The following is an 18,132-nucleotide window of genomic DNA, read 5'->3' as shown; positions in this document are numbered from 1 at the left end:
TATAGAGATGGCGGTGTAGATATTTCCATGTTTATACAGATGGTGGTGTAGATATTTCCATGTTTATTCAGATGGCGGTGTAGATATTTCCATGTTTATAGAGATGGCGGTGTAGATATTTCCATGTTCATAGAGTTAGCAGTGTTGATATTTCCATGTTCATACAGATGGCAGTGTACGTATTTCCATGTTCATACAGATGGCGGTTTGGATATTTCCATGTGTATAGAGATAGTGTTGTAGATATTTCCATGTTTAAAGAGATGGTGGTCTAGATATGTCCATGTTTATAGAGATAGTGGTGTAGTTATTGCTAAGTTTATAGAGATAGCGTTGTAGGTATTTCCATGTTTATACAGATAGCGGTGTAGATATTTCCATGTTTTTACAGATGGCGGTGTAGGTATTTCCATGTTTATACAGATAGCGGTGTAGATTTTCCATGTTTATACAGATAGCGGTGTAGATATTTCCATCTTAATACAGATGGTGGTGTAGATATTTCCATGTTCATACAGATGGCGGTGCAGATATTTCCATGTTCATACAGATGGCGATGTAGATATTTCCATGTTTATAGAGATAGCGGTGTAGTTATTTCCATGTTCATACAGATAGCGGTGTAGATATTTCCATGTTCATACGGATAGCGGTGTAGATATTTCCATGTTCATACAGTTAGCGGTGTAGATATTCCCATTTTCATACAGATGGCGGTGTAGATATTTACATGTTCATACAGATGGCGGTGTAGATATTTCCATGTTCACACAGATAGCGGTGTAGATATTTCCATGTTCATACAGATAGCGGTGTATATATTTCCATGTTCATACAGATAGCGGTGTTGATATTTCCATGTTCATACCAATAGCGGTGTAGACATTTCCATGTTCATACATTTAGTGGTGTAGATATTTCCATGTTCATACAAATGGCGGTGTAGATATTTCCATGTACATAGAGATGGCAGTGTAGATATTTCCAGGTTCATACAAATGGCGGTGTAGATATTTCTATGTTCATAGAGATGGCCGTGTAGATATTTCCATGTTTATACAGATAGCAGTGAAGTTATTTCCATGTTTATAGAGATTCCAGTCTGGATATTTCCATGTATATACAGATAGCTGTGTAGATATTTCCATGTTCATACAGATAGCGGTGTAGATATTTCCATGTTCATACAGATAGCGGTGTAGATATTTCCATGTTCATACAGATAGCGGTGTAGATATTTCCATGTTCATACCAATAGCGGTGTAGACATTTCCATGTTCATACATTTAGCGGTGTAGATATTTCCATGTTCATACAGATGGCGGTGAAGATATTTACATGTTCATACAGATGGCGGTGTAGACATTTCCATGTTTGTACGGATGGCAGTGTAGATATTTCCATGTTCATACAGGTGGCGGTGTAGGTATTTCCATGTTTATACAGATAGCGGTGTAGTTATTTCCATTTTAATAGAGATAGCGGTGTAGATATTTCCATTGATATACAGATAGCTGTGTAGATATTTGCATGTTCATACAGATAGCGGTGTAGATATTTCCATGTTCGTACAGATAGCGGTGTAGCTATTTCCATGTTCATACAGATAGCGGTGTAGATATTTCTATCTTCATACAGATAACGGTGTAGATATTTCCATGTTCATACAGACAGAGGTGTAGATATTTCCATGTTCATACAGTTAGCGTTGTAGATATTTCCATGTTCATACAGATGGCGGTGTAGATATTTACATGTTCATACAGATGGCGGTATAGATATTTCCATGTTGGTACATATGGCGGTGTAGATATTTCCATGTTCATAGAGATGGCGGTGTAGATATTTCCATGTTTATGCAGATAGCGGTATAGTTATTCCCATGTTTATACAGATAGCGGTGTAGATATTTCCACGTTTGTAGAGATGGCGGTGTAGATATTTCCATGTTCATACAGATGGCGGTGTAGATATTTCCATGTTTATAGGGATGGCGCTGTAGATATTTTCATGTTTACACAGATGGCGGTGTAGATATTTCCCTGTTTACACAGATAGCGGTGTAGACATTTCCCTGTTTACACAGATAGCGGTGTGGATATTTCCATGTTTATGCAGATAGCAGTGTAGATATTTCCATCTTAATACAGATGGCGGTGTAGATTTGTCCATGTTTGCACAGATGGCGGTGTAGATATTTCCATGTTCATACAGATGGCGGTGTAGATATTTCGAAGATTATAGAGATAGCGCTTTAGTTATTTCCATATTTATAAAGAAATCTGTGTAGATATTTCCATGTATATTCAGATAGCTGTGTAGATATTTCCATGTTCATGCAGATAGCGGTGTAGATATTTCCATGTTCATCCAGATGCCTGTGTACATATATCCATGTTCATACAGATGGCGGTGAAGATATTTCCATGTTCATACAGATGGTGGTGTAGATATTTCCATGTTCATACAAATGGCGGTGTAGATATTTCCATGTTCATAGAGATGGCGGTGTAGATATTTCCATGTTCATACAAATGGCGGTGTAGATATTTGCATGTTCATAGAGATAGCGGTGTAGATATTTCCATGTTCATACAGATAGCGGTGTAGATATTTCCAGGTTCATACAGATAGCGGTGTAGGTATTTCCATGTTCATAGAGATAGCGGTGTAGATATTTCCATGTTCATACAGATAGTGGTGTAGATATTTCCATGTGCATACAATTAGCGGTGTTAATATTTCCATGTTTATAGAGATAGCGTTGTAGATATTTCCATGTTTATAGAGATGGTGGTCTAGATATGTCCATGTTTATAGAGATAGTGGTGTAGTTATTTCTAAGTTCATAGAGATAGCGTTGTAGATAGTTCCGTGTTGATACAGATAGCAGTGTAGATATTTCCATGTGTTTACAGATGGCAGCGTAGATATTTCCATGTTTATACAGATAGCAGTGTAGATTTTCCATGTTTATACAGATATCGGTGTAGATATTTCCATCTTAATACAGATGGCGGTGTAGATATTTCCATGTTCATACAGATGGCGGTGCAGATATTTCCAAGTTCTTATAGATGGCGATGTATATAATTCCATGTTTATAGAGATAGCGGTATAGTTATTTCCATCATTATGGAGATAGCGGTGTAGATATTTCCATGTATATGCAGATAGCTCTGTAGATGTTTCCATGTTCATACAGATAGCGATGTAGATATTTCCATGTTCATACAGATGACGGTGAAGTTATGTACATGTTCCTACAGATGGCGGTGTAGATATTTCCATGTTTATAGAGATGGCGGTGTAGATATTTCCATGTTTATTCAGATGACAGTGTAGATATTTCCATGTTTACACAGATAGCGGTGTAGATATTTCCATGTTAATACAGATAGCGGTGTAGATATTTCCATCTTAATACAGATGGCGGTGAAGATATTTCCATGTTCATATAGATGGCGGTGTAGATATTTCCATGTTCATAGAGATGGCGGTGTAGATATTTCCGTGTTCATAGTGATAGTGGTGTAGATATTTCCATGTTCCTACGGGTGGCCGTGTAGATATTTCCATGTTCATACAGATAGTGGTGTAGATATTTCCATGTATATGCAGATAGCTGTGTAGATATTTCCATGTTCATACAGATAGCGGTGTAGATATTTCCATGTTCATACAGATAGCAGTGTAGATATTTCCATGTTCATACAGATAGCGGTGTAGATATTTCCATGTTTATAGAGATAGTGGTGTAGATATTTCCATCTTAATACAGATGGCGGTGTAGATATTTCCATGTTCATACAGATAGCGGTGTAGATATTACCATGTTCATACAGATAGCAGTGTAGATATTTCGATGTTCATACAGATAGCGGTGTAGATATTTCCATGTTCATACAGATAGCGGTGTAGATATTTCCATGTGTATAGAGATAGCTGTGTAGATAATTCCAATTTTATACAGATAGCAGGGTAGATATTTCCATGTTCATAGAGATAGCGGTGTAGATATTTCCACGTTCATACTGATAGCAGTGTAGATATTTCCATGTTCATACAGATAGCGGTGTAGATATTTCCATGTTCATACAGATAGCGGTTTAAATATTTCCATGTTCATACAGATAGCGGTGTAAATAATTCCACCTTTATAGAGATGGCGGTGTAGATATTTCTATGTTCATACAGATGGCGGTGTAGATATTTCCATGTTTATAGAGTTGGCGGTGTAGATATTTCCATGTTTATACAGATAGCGGTGCAGATATTTCCATGTTTATGCAGATAGCGGTGTAGATATTTCCATGTTAATACAGATGTCAGTGTAGATATTTACATGTTAATACAGATGGCTTTGCAGATATTTCCATGTTCATACAGATGGCGATGTAGATATTTCCATTTTTATATAGATAGTGGTGTAGTTATTTCCAACTTTATAGAGATAGCAGTGTAGATATTTCCACGTATATGCAGATAGCTGTGTAGATATTTCCATGTTCATACAGATAGCGCTGTAGATATTTCCATGTTCATACAGATAGCGGTGTAGATGTTTCCATGTTCATACAGATAGCGGTGTAGATATTTCCATGTTCATATAGATAGCGGTGTAGATATTTCCATGTTCATACAGATAGCGGTGTAAATAATTTCACCTTTATAGAGGTGGCGGTGTAGATATTTCTATCTTCATACAGATGGCGGTATAGATATTTCCATGTTTATAGATATAGCGTTGTAGATATTTTCATGTTTATAGAGATGGTGGTCTAGATATGTCCATGTTCTAGAGATAGTGGTGTAGTTATTGCTAAGTTTATAGAGATAGCGTTGTAGGTATTTCCATGTTTATACAGATAGCGGTGTAGATATTTCCATGTTTGTACAGATGGCGGTGTAGATATTTCTATGTTTATACAGATTGCGGTGTAGATTTTCCATGTTTATACAGATAGCGGTGTAGATATTTCCATCTTAATACAGATGGCGGTGTAGATATTTCCATGTTCATACAGATGGCGGTGCAGGTATTTCCATGTTCATACAGATAGCGATGTAGATATTCCCATGTTTATAGAGATAGCGGTGTAGTTATTTCCATGATTATTGAGATAGCGGTGTAGATATTTCCATGTATATGCAGATAGCTGTGTAGATGTTTCCATGTTCATACAGATAGCGGTGTAGATATTTCCATGTTCATACAGATAGCGGTGTAGATATTTCCATGTTTATAGAGATGGCGGTATAGATATTTCCATGTTTATATAGATGGAGGTGTAGATATTTCCATGTTTATACAGATGGCGGTGTAGATATTTCCATCGTAATACAGATAGCGGTGTAGATATCTCCATGTTCATACAGATGGCGGTGCAGATATTTCCATGTTCATACAGATGGTGATGTAGATATTTCCATGTTTATAGAGATAGTGGTGTAGTTATTTCCAACATTATAGAGATAGCAGTGTAGATATTTCCATGTATATGCAGATAGCTGTGGAGATATTACTTTGTTCATACAGATAGCTGTGTAGATATTTCCATGTTCATCCAGATGGCGGTGTAGAAATATCTATGTTCATACAGATGGCGGTGAAAATATTTCCATGTTCATTCAGATGGCGGTGTAGGTATTTCCATGTTCATACAAATGGCGGTGTATTTATTTCCATGTTCATAGAGATGGCGGTGTAGATATTTCCATGTTTATACAGATAGCGGTGTAGTTATTTCCATATTTATAGAGATAGCAGTGTAGATATTTCCAATGAGGTACAGATACCTGTGTAGATATTTCCATGTTCATATAGATAGCGGTGTAGATATTTCCATCTTAATACAGATGGCGGTGTAGATATTTCCATGTTTATACACATGGCGGTGCAGATATTTCCATGTTCATACAGATGGCGATGCAGATATTTCAATATTTATAGAGATAGCGGTGTAGTTATTTCCATCGTTATGGAGATAGCGGTGTAGATATTTCCATGTATATGCAGATAGCTCTGTAGATGTTTCCATATTCATACAGATAGCGGTGTAGATATTTCCATGTTCAAACAGAGGGCGGTGAAGTTATTTACATGTTCATACAGATGGCGGTGTAGATATTTCCATGTTTATAGAGATGGCGGTGTAGATATTTCCATGTTTATAGAGATGGCGGTGTAGATATTTCCATGTTTATTCAGAAAGCGGTGTAGATATTTCCATGTTTACAGAGATTGCGGTGTAGATATTTCCATGTTTTTACAGATAGCGGTGTAGATATTTACATGTTTATAGAGTTGGCGGTCTAGATATTTCGATGTTTATAGAGATAGTGGTGTAGTTATTTCCAAGTTTATAGAGACTGCGGTGTAGATATTTCTATGTTTATACAGATAGTGGTGTAGATATTTCCATGTTTATACAGATAGCGGTGTAGATATTTCCATGTTTAAACAGATAGGGGTGTGGATATTTCCATGTTTATACAGATAGCTGTGTAGATATTTCCCTGTTTATACAGATAGCAGTGTAGATATTTCCACGTTCATACTGATAGCAGTGAAGGTATTTCCATGTTCATACAGATAGCGGTGTAGATATTTCCATGTTCATACAGATAGCGGTTTAAATATTTCCATGTTCATACAGATAGCGGTGTAAATAATTCCACCTTTATACAGATGGCGGTGTAGATATTTCTATGTTCATACAGATGGCGGTGTAGATATTTCCATGTTTATAGAGATGGCGGTGTAGATATTTCCATGTTTATACAGATAGCGGTGCAGATATTTCCATGTTTATGCAGATAGCGGTGTAGATATTTCCATCTTAATACAGATGGCGGTGTAGATATTTCCATGTTCATACAAATAGCTGTGTAGATATTTCCATGTTCATACAGATAGCAGTGTAGATAATCTCACCTTCATAGAGAAGGCGGTGTAGATATTTCTATGTTCATACAGATGGCGGTGTAGTTATTTCCATGTTTATAGAGATGGCGGTGTAGATATTTCCATGTTTATACAGATGGTGGTGTAGATATTTCCATGTTTATTCAGATGGCGGTGTAGATATTTCCATGTTTATAGAGATGGCGGTGTAGATATTTCCATGTTCATAGAGTTAGCAGTGTTGATATTTCCATGTTCATACAGATGGCAGTGTACATATTTCCATGTTCATACAGATGGCGGTTTGGATATTTCCATGTGTATAGAGATAGCGTTGTAGATATTTCCATGTTTAAAGAGATGGTGGTCTAGATATGTCCATGTTTATAGAGATAGTGGTGTAGTTATTGCTAAGTTTATAGATATAGCGTTGTAGGTATTTCCATGTTTATACAGATAGCGGTGTAGATATTTCCATCTTAATACAGATGGCGGTGTAGATATTTCCATGTTCATACAGATGGCGGTGCAGGTATTTCCATGTTCATACAGATAGCGATGTAGATATTCCCATGTTTATAGAGATAGCGGTGTAGTTATTTCCATGATTATTGAGATAGCGGTGTAGATATTTCCATGTATATGCAGATAGCTGTGTAGATGTTTCCATGTTCATACAGATAGCGGTGTAGATATTTCCATGTTCATACAGATAGCGGTGTAGATATTTCCATGTTTATAGAGATGGCGGTATAGATATTTCCATGTTTATATAGATGGAGGTGTAGATATTTCCATGTTTATACAGATGGCGGTGTAGATATTTCCATCGTAATACAGATAGCGGTGTAGATATCTCCATGTTCATACAGATGGCGGTGCAGATATTTCCATGTTCATACAGATGGTGATGTAGATATTTCCATGTTTATAGAGATAGTGGTGTAGTTATTTCCAACATTATAGAGATAGCAGTGTAGATATTTCCATGTATATGCAGATAGCTGTGGAGATATTACTTTGTTCATACAGATAGCTGTGTAGATATTTCCATGTTCATCCAGATGGCGGTGTAGAAATATCTATGTTCATACAGATGGCGGTGAAAATATTTCCATGTTCATTCAGATGGCGGTGTAGGTATTTCCATGTTCATACAAATGGCGGTGTATTTATTTCCATGTTCATAGAGATGGCGGTGTAGATATTTCCATGTTTATACAGATAGCGGTGTAGTTATTTCCATATTTATAGAGATAGCAGTGTAGATATTTCCAATGAGGTACAGATACCTGTGTAGATATTTCCATGTTCATATAGATAGCGGTGTAGATATTTCCATCTTAATACAGATGGCGGTGTAGATATTTCCATGTTTATACACATGGCGGTGCAGATATTTCCATGTTCATACAGATGGCGATGCAGATATTTCAATATTTATAGAGATAGCGGTGTAGTTATTTCCATCGTTATGGAGATAGCGGTGTAGATATTTCCATGTATATGCAGATAGCTCTGTAGATGTTTCCATATTCATACAGATAGCGGTGTAGATATTTCCATGTTCAAACAGAGGGCGGTGAAGTTATTTACATGTTCATACAGATGGCGGTGTAGATATTTCCATGTTTATAGAGATGGCGGTGTAGATATTTCCATGTTTATAGAGATGGCGGTGTAGATATTTCCATGTTTATTCAGAAAGCGGTGTAGATATTTCCATGTTTACAGAGATTGCGGTGTAGATATTTCCATGTTTTTACAGATAGCGGTGTAGATATTTACATGTTTATAGAGTTGGCGGTCTAGATATTTCGATGTTTATAGAGATAGTGGTGTAGTTATTTCCAAGTTTATAGAGACTGCGGTGTAGATATTTCTATGTTTATACAGATAGTGGTGTAGATATTTCCATGTTTATACAGATAGCGGTGTAGATATTTCCATGTTTAAACAGATAGGGGTGTGGATATTTCCATGTTTATACAGATAGCTGTGTAGATATTTCCCTGTTTATACAGATAGCAGTGTAGATATTTCCACGTTCATACTGATAGCAGTGAAGGTATTTCCATGTTCATACAGATAGCGGTGTAGATATTTCCATGTTCATACAGATAGCGGTTTAAATATTTCCATGTTCATACAGATAGCGGTGTAAATAATTCCACCTTTATACAGATGGCGGTGTAGATATTTCTATGTTCATACAGATGGCGGTGTAGATATTTCCATGTTTATAGAGATGGCGGTGTAGATATTTCCATGTTTATACAGATAGCGGTGCAGATATTTCCATGTTTATGCAGATAGCGGTGTAGATATTTCCATCTTAATACAGATGGCGGTGTAGATATTTCCATGTTCATACAAATAGCTGTGTAGATATTTCCATGTTCATACAGATAGCAGTGTAGATAATCTCACCTTCATAGAGAGGGCGGTGTAGATATTTCTATGTTCATACAGATGGCGGTGTAGTTATTTCCATGTTTATAGAGATGGCGGTGTAGATATTTCCATGTTTATACAGATGGTGGTGTAGATATTTCCATGTTTATTCAGATGGCGGTGTAGATATTTCCATGTTTATAGAGATGGCGGTGTAGATATTTCCATGTTCATAGAGTTAGCAGTGTTGATATTTCCATGTTCATACAGATGGCAGTGTACATATTTCCATGTTCATACAGATGGCGGTTTGGATATTTCCATGTGTATAGAGATAGCGTTGTAGATATTTCCATGTTTAAAGAGATGGTGGTCTAGATATGTCCATGTTTATAGAGATAGTGGTGTAGTTATTGCTAAGTTTATAGATATAGCGTTGTAGGTATTTCCATGTTTATACAGATAGCGGTGTAGATATTTCCATGTTTTTACAGATGGCGGTGTAGGTATTTCCATGTTTATACAGATAGCGGTGTAGATTTTCCATGTTTATACAGATAGCGGTGTAGATATTTCCATCTTAATACAGATGGTGGTGTAGATATTTCCATGTTCATACAGATGGCGGTGCAGATATTTCCATGTTCATACAGATGGCGATGTAGATATTTCCATGTTTATAGAGATTGCGGTGTAGTTATTTCCATGTTCATACAGATAGCGGTGTAGATATTTCCATGTATATGCAGATAGCTGTGTAGATGTTTCCATTTTCGTACAGATAGCGGTGTAGATATTTCCATGTTCATACAGATAGCGGTGTAGATATTTCCATGTTCATACGGATGGCGGTGAAGTTATTTTCATGTTCATACAGATGGCGGTGTAGATATTTCCATGTTTATAGAGATGGCGGTGTAGATATTTCCATGTTTATACAGATGGAGGTGTTGATATTTCCATGTTTAGACATGGCGGTGTAGATATTTCCATGTTTATTCAGATGACGGTGTAGATATTTCCATGTTTATAGAGATGGCGGTGTAGATATTTCCATGTTTATACAGAAAGCGGTGTAGATATTTCCATGTTTACACAGATAGTGGTGTAGATATTTCCATGTTTATGCAGATACCGGTGTAGATATTTCCATCTTAAAACAGATGGCGGTGTAGATATTTCCATGTTAATACAGATGGCTTTGCAGGTATTTCCATGTTCATACAGATGGCGATGTAGATATTTCCATGTTTATATAGATAGTGGTGTAGTTATTTCCAACTTTATAGAGATAGCAGTGTAGATATTTCCATGTATATGCTGATAGCTGTGTAGATATTTCCATGTTCATACAGATAGCGGTGTAGATATTTCCATGTTCATACAGATAGCGGTGTAGATGTTTCCATGTTCATACAGATAGCGGTGTAGATAATTCCATGTTCATACAGATAGCGGTGTAGGTATTTCCATGTTCATACAGATAGCGGTGCAAATAATTTCACCTTTATAGAGGTGGCGGTGTAGATATTTCTATGTTCATACAGATGGCGGTGTAGATATTTCCATGTTTATAGAGATAGAGTTGTAGATATTTCCATGTTTATAGAGATGGTGGTCTAGATATGTCCTTGTTTATAGAGATGGCGGTCTAGATATTTCCATGTTTATAGAGATAGTGGTGTAGTTATTTCCAAGTTTATAGAGACAGCGTTGTAGATATTTCCATGTTTATACAGAGAGCGGTGAAGATATTTCCATGATTATACATATAGCGGTGTATATATTTCCATGTTTATTCAGATAGCAGTGTAGATATTTCCATGTTTATAGAGATAGTGGTGTAGATAATTTCAATTTTATACAGATAGCAGTGTAGATATTTCCAAGTTGATACAGATAGCAGTGTAGATATTTCCACGTTTATAGAGATGGCGGTGTAGATATTTCCATGTTCATACAGATGGCGGTGCAGATATTTCCATGTTTATAAAGATGGCGGTGTAGATATTTTCATGTTTACAGGGATGGCGGTGTAGATATTTCCATGTTTACACAGATAGCGGTGTAGACATTTCAATGTTTACTCAGATAGCGGTGTGGATATTTCCATGTTTATGCAGATAGCAGTGTAGATATTTCCATGTTTATACAAATAGAGGTGCGGATATTTCCATGTTTATGCAGATAGCGGTGTAGATATTTCCATGTATATACAGATAGCGGTGCGGGTATTTCCATGGTTATACAGATAGTGGTGCAGATATTTCCATGTTTATAAAGATAGCGGTGTAGATATTTCCATGTTAATACACATGACGGTGTAGATATGTCCATGTTCGTACAGATGGCGGTGTAGATATTTCCATGTTCATACAGATGGCGGTCTAGACATTTCGAAGCTTATAGAGATAGCGCTGTAGTTATTTCCATATTTATAGAGAAATCTGTGTAGATATTTCCATGTATATGCAGATAGCTGTGTAGATATTTCCATGTTCATGCAGAAAGCGGTGTAGATATTTCCTTGTTCATCCAGATGCCATTGTAGATATATCCATGTTCATAGAGATGGCCGTGAAGATATTTCCATGTTCATACAGATGGCGGTGTAGATATTTCCATGTTCATTCAAATGGCGGTGTAGACATTTCCATGTTCGTACGGATGGCAGTGTAGATATTTCCATGTTCATACAGGTGGCGGTGTAGATATTTCCATGTTTATACAGATAGCAGTGTAGACATTTCCATGTTCATACAGATAGCGGTGTAGATATTTCCATGTTCATACAGATAGCAGTGTAGATATTTCCATGTTCATACAGATAGCGGTGTAGATATTTCCATGTTCATACAGTTAGCGGTGTAGATATTTCCACGTTTATAGAGATGGCGGTGTAGATATTTCCATGTTCATACAAATAGCTGTGTAGATATTTCCATGTTCATACAGATAGCAGTGTAGATAATCTCACCTTCATAGAGAGGGCGGTGTAGATATTTCTATGTTCATGCAGATGGCGGTGTAGTTATTTCCATGTTTATAGAGATGGCGGTGTAGATATTTCCATGTTTATACAGATGGTGGTGTAGATATTTCCATGTTTATTCAGATGGCGGTGTAGATATTTCCATGTTTATAGAGATGGCGGTGTAGATATTTCCATGTTCATAGAGTTAGCAGTGTTGATATTTCCATGTTCATACAGATGGCAGTGTACGTATTTCCATGTTCATACAGATGGCGGTTTGGATATTTCCATGTGTATAGAGATAGTGTTGTAGATATTTCCATGTTTAAAGAGATGGTGGTCTAGATATGTCCATGTTTATAGAGATAGTGGTGTAGTTATTGCTAAGTTTATAGAGATAGCGTTGTAGGTATTTCCATGTTTATACAGATAGCGGTGTAGATATTTCCATGTTTTTACAGATGGCGGTGTAGGTATTTCCATGTTTATACAGATAGCGGTGTAGATTTTCCATGTTTATACAGATAGCGGTGTAGATATTTCCATCTTAATACAGATGGTGGTGTAGATATTTCCATGTTCATACAGATGGCGGTGCAGATATTTCCATGTTCATACAGATGGCGATGTAGATATTTCCATGTTTATAGAGATAGCGGTGTAGTTATTTCCATGTTCATACAGATAGCGGTGTAGATATTTCCATGTTCATACGGATAGCGGTGTAGATATTTCCATGTTCATACAGTTAGCGGTGTAGATATTCCCATGTTCATACAGATGGCGGTGTAGATATTTACATGTTCATACAGATGGCGGTGTAGATATTTCCATGTTCACACAGATAGCGGTGTAGATATTTCCATGTTCATACAGATAGCGGTGTATATATTTCCATGTTCATACAGATAGCGGTGTTGATATTTCCATGTTCATACCAATAGCGGTGTAGACATTTCCATGTTCATACATTTAGTGGTGTAGATATTTCCATGTTCATACAAATGGCGGTGTAGATATTTCCATGTACATAGAGATGGCAGTGTAGATATTTCCAGGTTCATACAAATGGCGGTGTAGATATTTCTATGTTCATAGAGATGGCCGTGTAGATATTTCCATGTTTATACAGATAGCAGTGAAGTTATTTCCATGTTTATAGAGATTCCAGTCTGGATATTTCCATGTATATACAGATAGCTGTGTAGATATTTCCATGTTCATACAGATAGCGGTGTAGATATTTCCATGTTCATACAGATAGCGGTGTAGATATTTCCATGTTCATACAGATAGCGGTGTAGATATTTCCATGTTCATACCAATAGCGGTGTAGACATTTCCATGTTCATACATTTAGCGGTGTAGATATTTCCATGTTCATACAGATGGCGGTGAAGATATTTACATGTTCATACAGATGGCGGTGTAGACATTTCCATGTTTGTACGGATGGCAGTGTAGATATTTCCATGTTCATACAGGTGGCGGTGTAGGTATTTCCATGTTTATACAGATAGCGGTGTAGTTATTTCCATTTTAATAGAGATAGCGGTGTAGATATTTCCATTGATATACAGATAGCTGTGTAGATATTTGCATGTTCATACAGATAGCGGTGTAGATATTTCCATGTTCGTACAGATAGCGGTGTAGCTATTTCCATGTTCATACAGATAGCGGTGTAGATATTTCTATCTTCATACAGATAACGGTGTAGATATTTCCATGTTCATACAGACAGAGGTGTAGATATTTCCATGTTCATACAGTTAGCGTTGTAGATATTTCCATGTTCATACAGATGGCGGTGTAGATATTTACATGTTCATACAGATGGCGGTATAGATATTTCCATGTTGGTACATATGGCGGTGTAGATATTTCCATGTTCATAGAGATGGCGGTGTAGATATTTCCATGTTTATGCAGATAGCGGTATAGTTATTCCCATGTTTATACAGATAGCGGTGTAGATATTTCCACGTTTGTAGAGATGGCGGTGTAGATATTTCCATGTTCATACAGATGGCGGTGTAGATATTTCCATGTTTATAGGGATGGCGCTGTAGATATTTTCATGTTTACACAGATGGCGGTGTAGATATTTCCCTGTTTACACAGATAGCGGTGTAGACATTTCCCTGTTTACACAGATAGCGGTGTGGATATTTCCATGTTTATGCAGATAGCAGTGTAGATATTTCCATCTTAATACAGATGGCGGTGTAGATTTGTCCATGTTTGTACAGATGGCGGTGTAGATATTTCCATGTTCATACAGATGGCGGTGTAGATATTTCGAAGATTATAGAGATAGCGCTTTAGTTATTTCCATATTTATAAAGAAATCTGTGTAGATATTTCCATGTATATTCAGATAGCTGTGTAGATATTTCCATGTTCATGCAGATAGCGGTGTAGATATTTCCATGTTCATCCAGATGCCTGTGTACATATATCCATGTTCATACAGATGGCGGTGAAGATATTTCCATGTTCATACAGATGGTGGTGTAGATATTTCCATGTTCATACAAATGGCGGTGTAGATATTTCCATGTTCATAGAGATGGCGGTGTAGATATTTCCATGTTCATACAAATGGCGGTGTAGATATTTGCATGTTCATAGAGATAGCGGTGTAGATATTTCCATGTTCATACAGATAGCGGTGTAGATATTTCCAGGTTCATACAGATAGCGGTGTAGGTATTTCCATGTTCATAGAGATAGCGGTGTAGATATTTCCATGTTCATACAGATAGTGGTGTAGATATTTCCATGTGCATACAATTAGCGGTGTTAATATTTCCATGTTTATAGAGATAGCGTTGTAGATATTTCCATGTTTATAGAGATGGTGGTCTAGATATGTCCATGTTTATAGAGATAGTGGTGTAGTTATTTCTAAGTTCATAGAGATAGCGTTGTAGATAGTTCCGTGTTGATACAGATAGCAGTGTAGATATTTCCATGTGTTTACAGATGGCAGCGTAGATATTTCCATGTTTATACAGATAGCAGTGTAGATTTTCCATGTTTATACAGATATCGGTGTAGATATTTCCATCTTAATACAGATGGCGGTGTAGATATTTCCATGTTCATACAGATGGCGGTGCAGATATTTCCAAGTTCTTATAGATGGCGATGTATATAATTCCATGTTTATAGAGATAGCGGTATAGTTATTTCCATCATTATGGAGATAGCGGTGTAGATATTTCCATGTATATGCAGATAGCTCTGTAGATGTTTCCATGTTCATACAGATAGCGATGTAGATATTTCCATGTTCATACAGATGACGGTGAAGTTATGTACATGTTCCTACAGATGGCGGTGTAGATATTTCCATGTTTATAGAGATGGCGGTGTAGATATTTCCATGTTTATTCAGATGACAGTGTAGATATTTCCATGTTTACACAGATAGCGGTGTAGATATTTCCATGTTAATACAGATAGCGGTGTAGATATTTCCATCTTAATACAGATGGCGGTGAAGATATTTCCATGTTCATATAGATGGCGGTGTAGATATTTCCATGTTCATAGAGATGGCGGTGTAGATATTTCCGTGTTCATAGTGATAGTGGTGTAGATATTTCCATGTTCCTACGGGTGGCCGTGTAGATATTTCCATGTTCATACAGATAGTGGTGTAGATATTTCCATGTATATGCAGATAGCTGTGTAGATATTTCCATGTTCATACAGATAGCGGTGTAGATATTTCCATGTTCATACAGATAGCAGTGTAGATATTTCCATGTTCATACAGATAGCGGTGTAGATATTTCCATGTTTATAGAGATAGTGGTGTAGATATTTCCATCTTAATACAGATGGCGGTGTAGATATTTCCATGTTCATACAGATAGCGGTGTAGATATTACCATGTTCATACAGATAGCAGTGTAGATATTTCGATGTTCATACAGATAGCGGTGTAGATATTTCCATGTTCATACAGATAGCGGTGTAGATATTTCCATGTGTATAGAGATAGCTGTGTAGATAATTCCAATTTTATACAGATAGCAGGGTAGATATTTCCATGTTCATAGAGATAGCGGTGTAGATATTTCCACGTTCATACTGATAGCAGTGTAGATATTTCCATGTTCATACAGATAGCGGTGTAGATATTTCCATGTTCATACAGATAGCGGTTTAAATATTTCCATGTTCATACAGATAGCGGTGTAAATAATTCCACCTTTATAGAGATGGCGGTGTAGATATTTCTATGTTCATACAGATGGCGGTGTAGATATTTCCATGTTTATAGAGTTGGCGGTGTAGATATTTCCATGTTTATACAGATAGCGGTGCAGATATTTCCATGTTTATGCAGATAGCGGTGTAGATATTTCCATGTTAATACAGATGTCAGTGTAGATATTTACATGTTAATACAGATGGCTTTGCAGATATTTCCATGTTCATACAGATGGCGATGTAGATATTTCCATTTTTATATAGATAGTGGTGTAGTTATTTCCAACTTTATAGAGATAGCAGTGTAGATATTTCCACGTATATGCAGATAGCTGTGTAGATATTTCCATGTTCATACAGATAGCGCTGTAGATATTTCCATGTTCATACAGATAGCGGTGTAGATGTTTCCATGTTCATACAGATAGCGGTGTAGATATTTCCATGTTCATATAGATAGCGGTGTAGATATTTCCATGTTCATACAGATAGCGGTGTAAATAATTTCACCTTTATAGAGGTGGCGGTGTAGATATTTCTATCTTCATACAGATGGCGGTATAGATATTTCCATGTTTATAGATATAGCGTTGTAGATATTTTCATGTTTATAGAGATGGTGGTCTAGATATGTCCATGTTCTAGAGATAGTGGTGTAGTTATTGCTAAGTTTATAGAGATAGCGTTGTAGGTATTTCCATGTTTATACAGATAGCGGTGTAGATATTTCCATGTTTGTACAGATGGCGGTGTAGATATTTCTATGTTTATACAGATTGCGGTGTAGATTTTCCATGTTTATACAGATAGCGGTGTAGATATTTCCATCTTAATACAGATGGCGGTGTAGATATTTCCATGTTCATACAGATGGCGGTGCAGGTATTTCCATGTTCATACAGATAGCGATGTAGATATTCCCATGTTTATAGAGATAGCGGTGTAGTTATTTCCATGATTATTGAGATAGCGGTGTAGATATTTCCATGTATATGCAGATAGCTGTGTAGATGTTTCCATGTTCATACAGATAGCGGTGTAGATATTTCCATGTTCATACAGATAGCGGTGTAGATATTTCCATGTTTATAGAGATGGCGGTATAGATATTTCCATGTTTATATAGATGGAGGTGTAGATATTTCCATGTTTATACAGATGGCGGTGTAGATATTTCCATCGTAATACAGATAGCGGTGTAGATATCTCCATGTTCATACAGATGGCGGTGCAGATATTTCCATGTTCATACAGATGGTGATGTAGATATTTCCATGTTTATAGAGATAGTGGTGTAGTTATTTCCAACATTATAGAGATAGCAGTGTAGATATTTCCATGTATATGCAGATAGCTGTGGAGATATTACTTTGTTCATACAGATAGCTGTGTAGATATTTCCATGTTCATCCAGATGGCGGTGTAGAAATATCTATGTTCATACAGATGGCGGTGAAAATATTTCCATGTTCATTCAGATGGCGGTGTAGGTATTTCCATGTTCATACAAATGGCGGTGTATTTATTTCCATGTTCATAGAGATGGCGGTGTAGATATTTCCATGTTTATACAGATAGCGGTGTAGTTATTTCCATATTTATAGAGATAGCAGTGTAGATATTTCCAATG

Source organism: Gorilla gorilla, chromosome 21 (assembly GCF_029281585.2).
Source record: "Gorilla gorilla gorilla isolate KB3781 chromosome 21, NHGRI_mGorGor1-v2.1_pri, whole genome shotgun sequence".
NCBI classification, from domain to species: Eukaryota; Metazoa; Chordata; class Mammalia; order Primates; family Hominidae; genus Gorilla; species Gorilla gorilla.
This window is presented reverse-complemented; position numbering follows the sequence as displayed.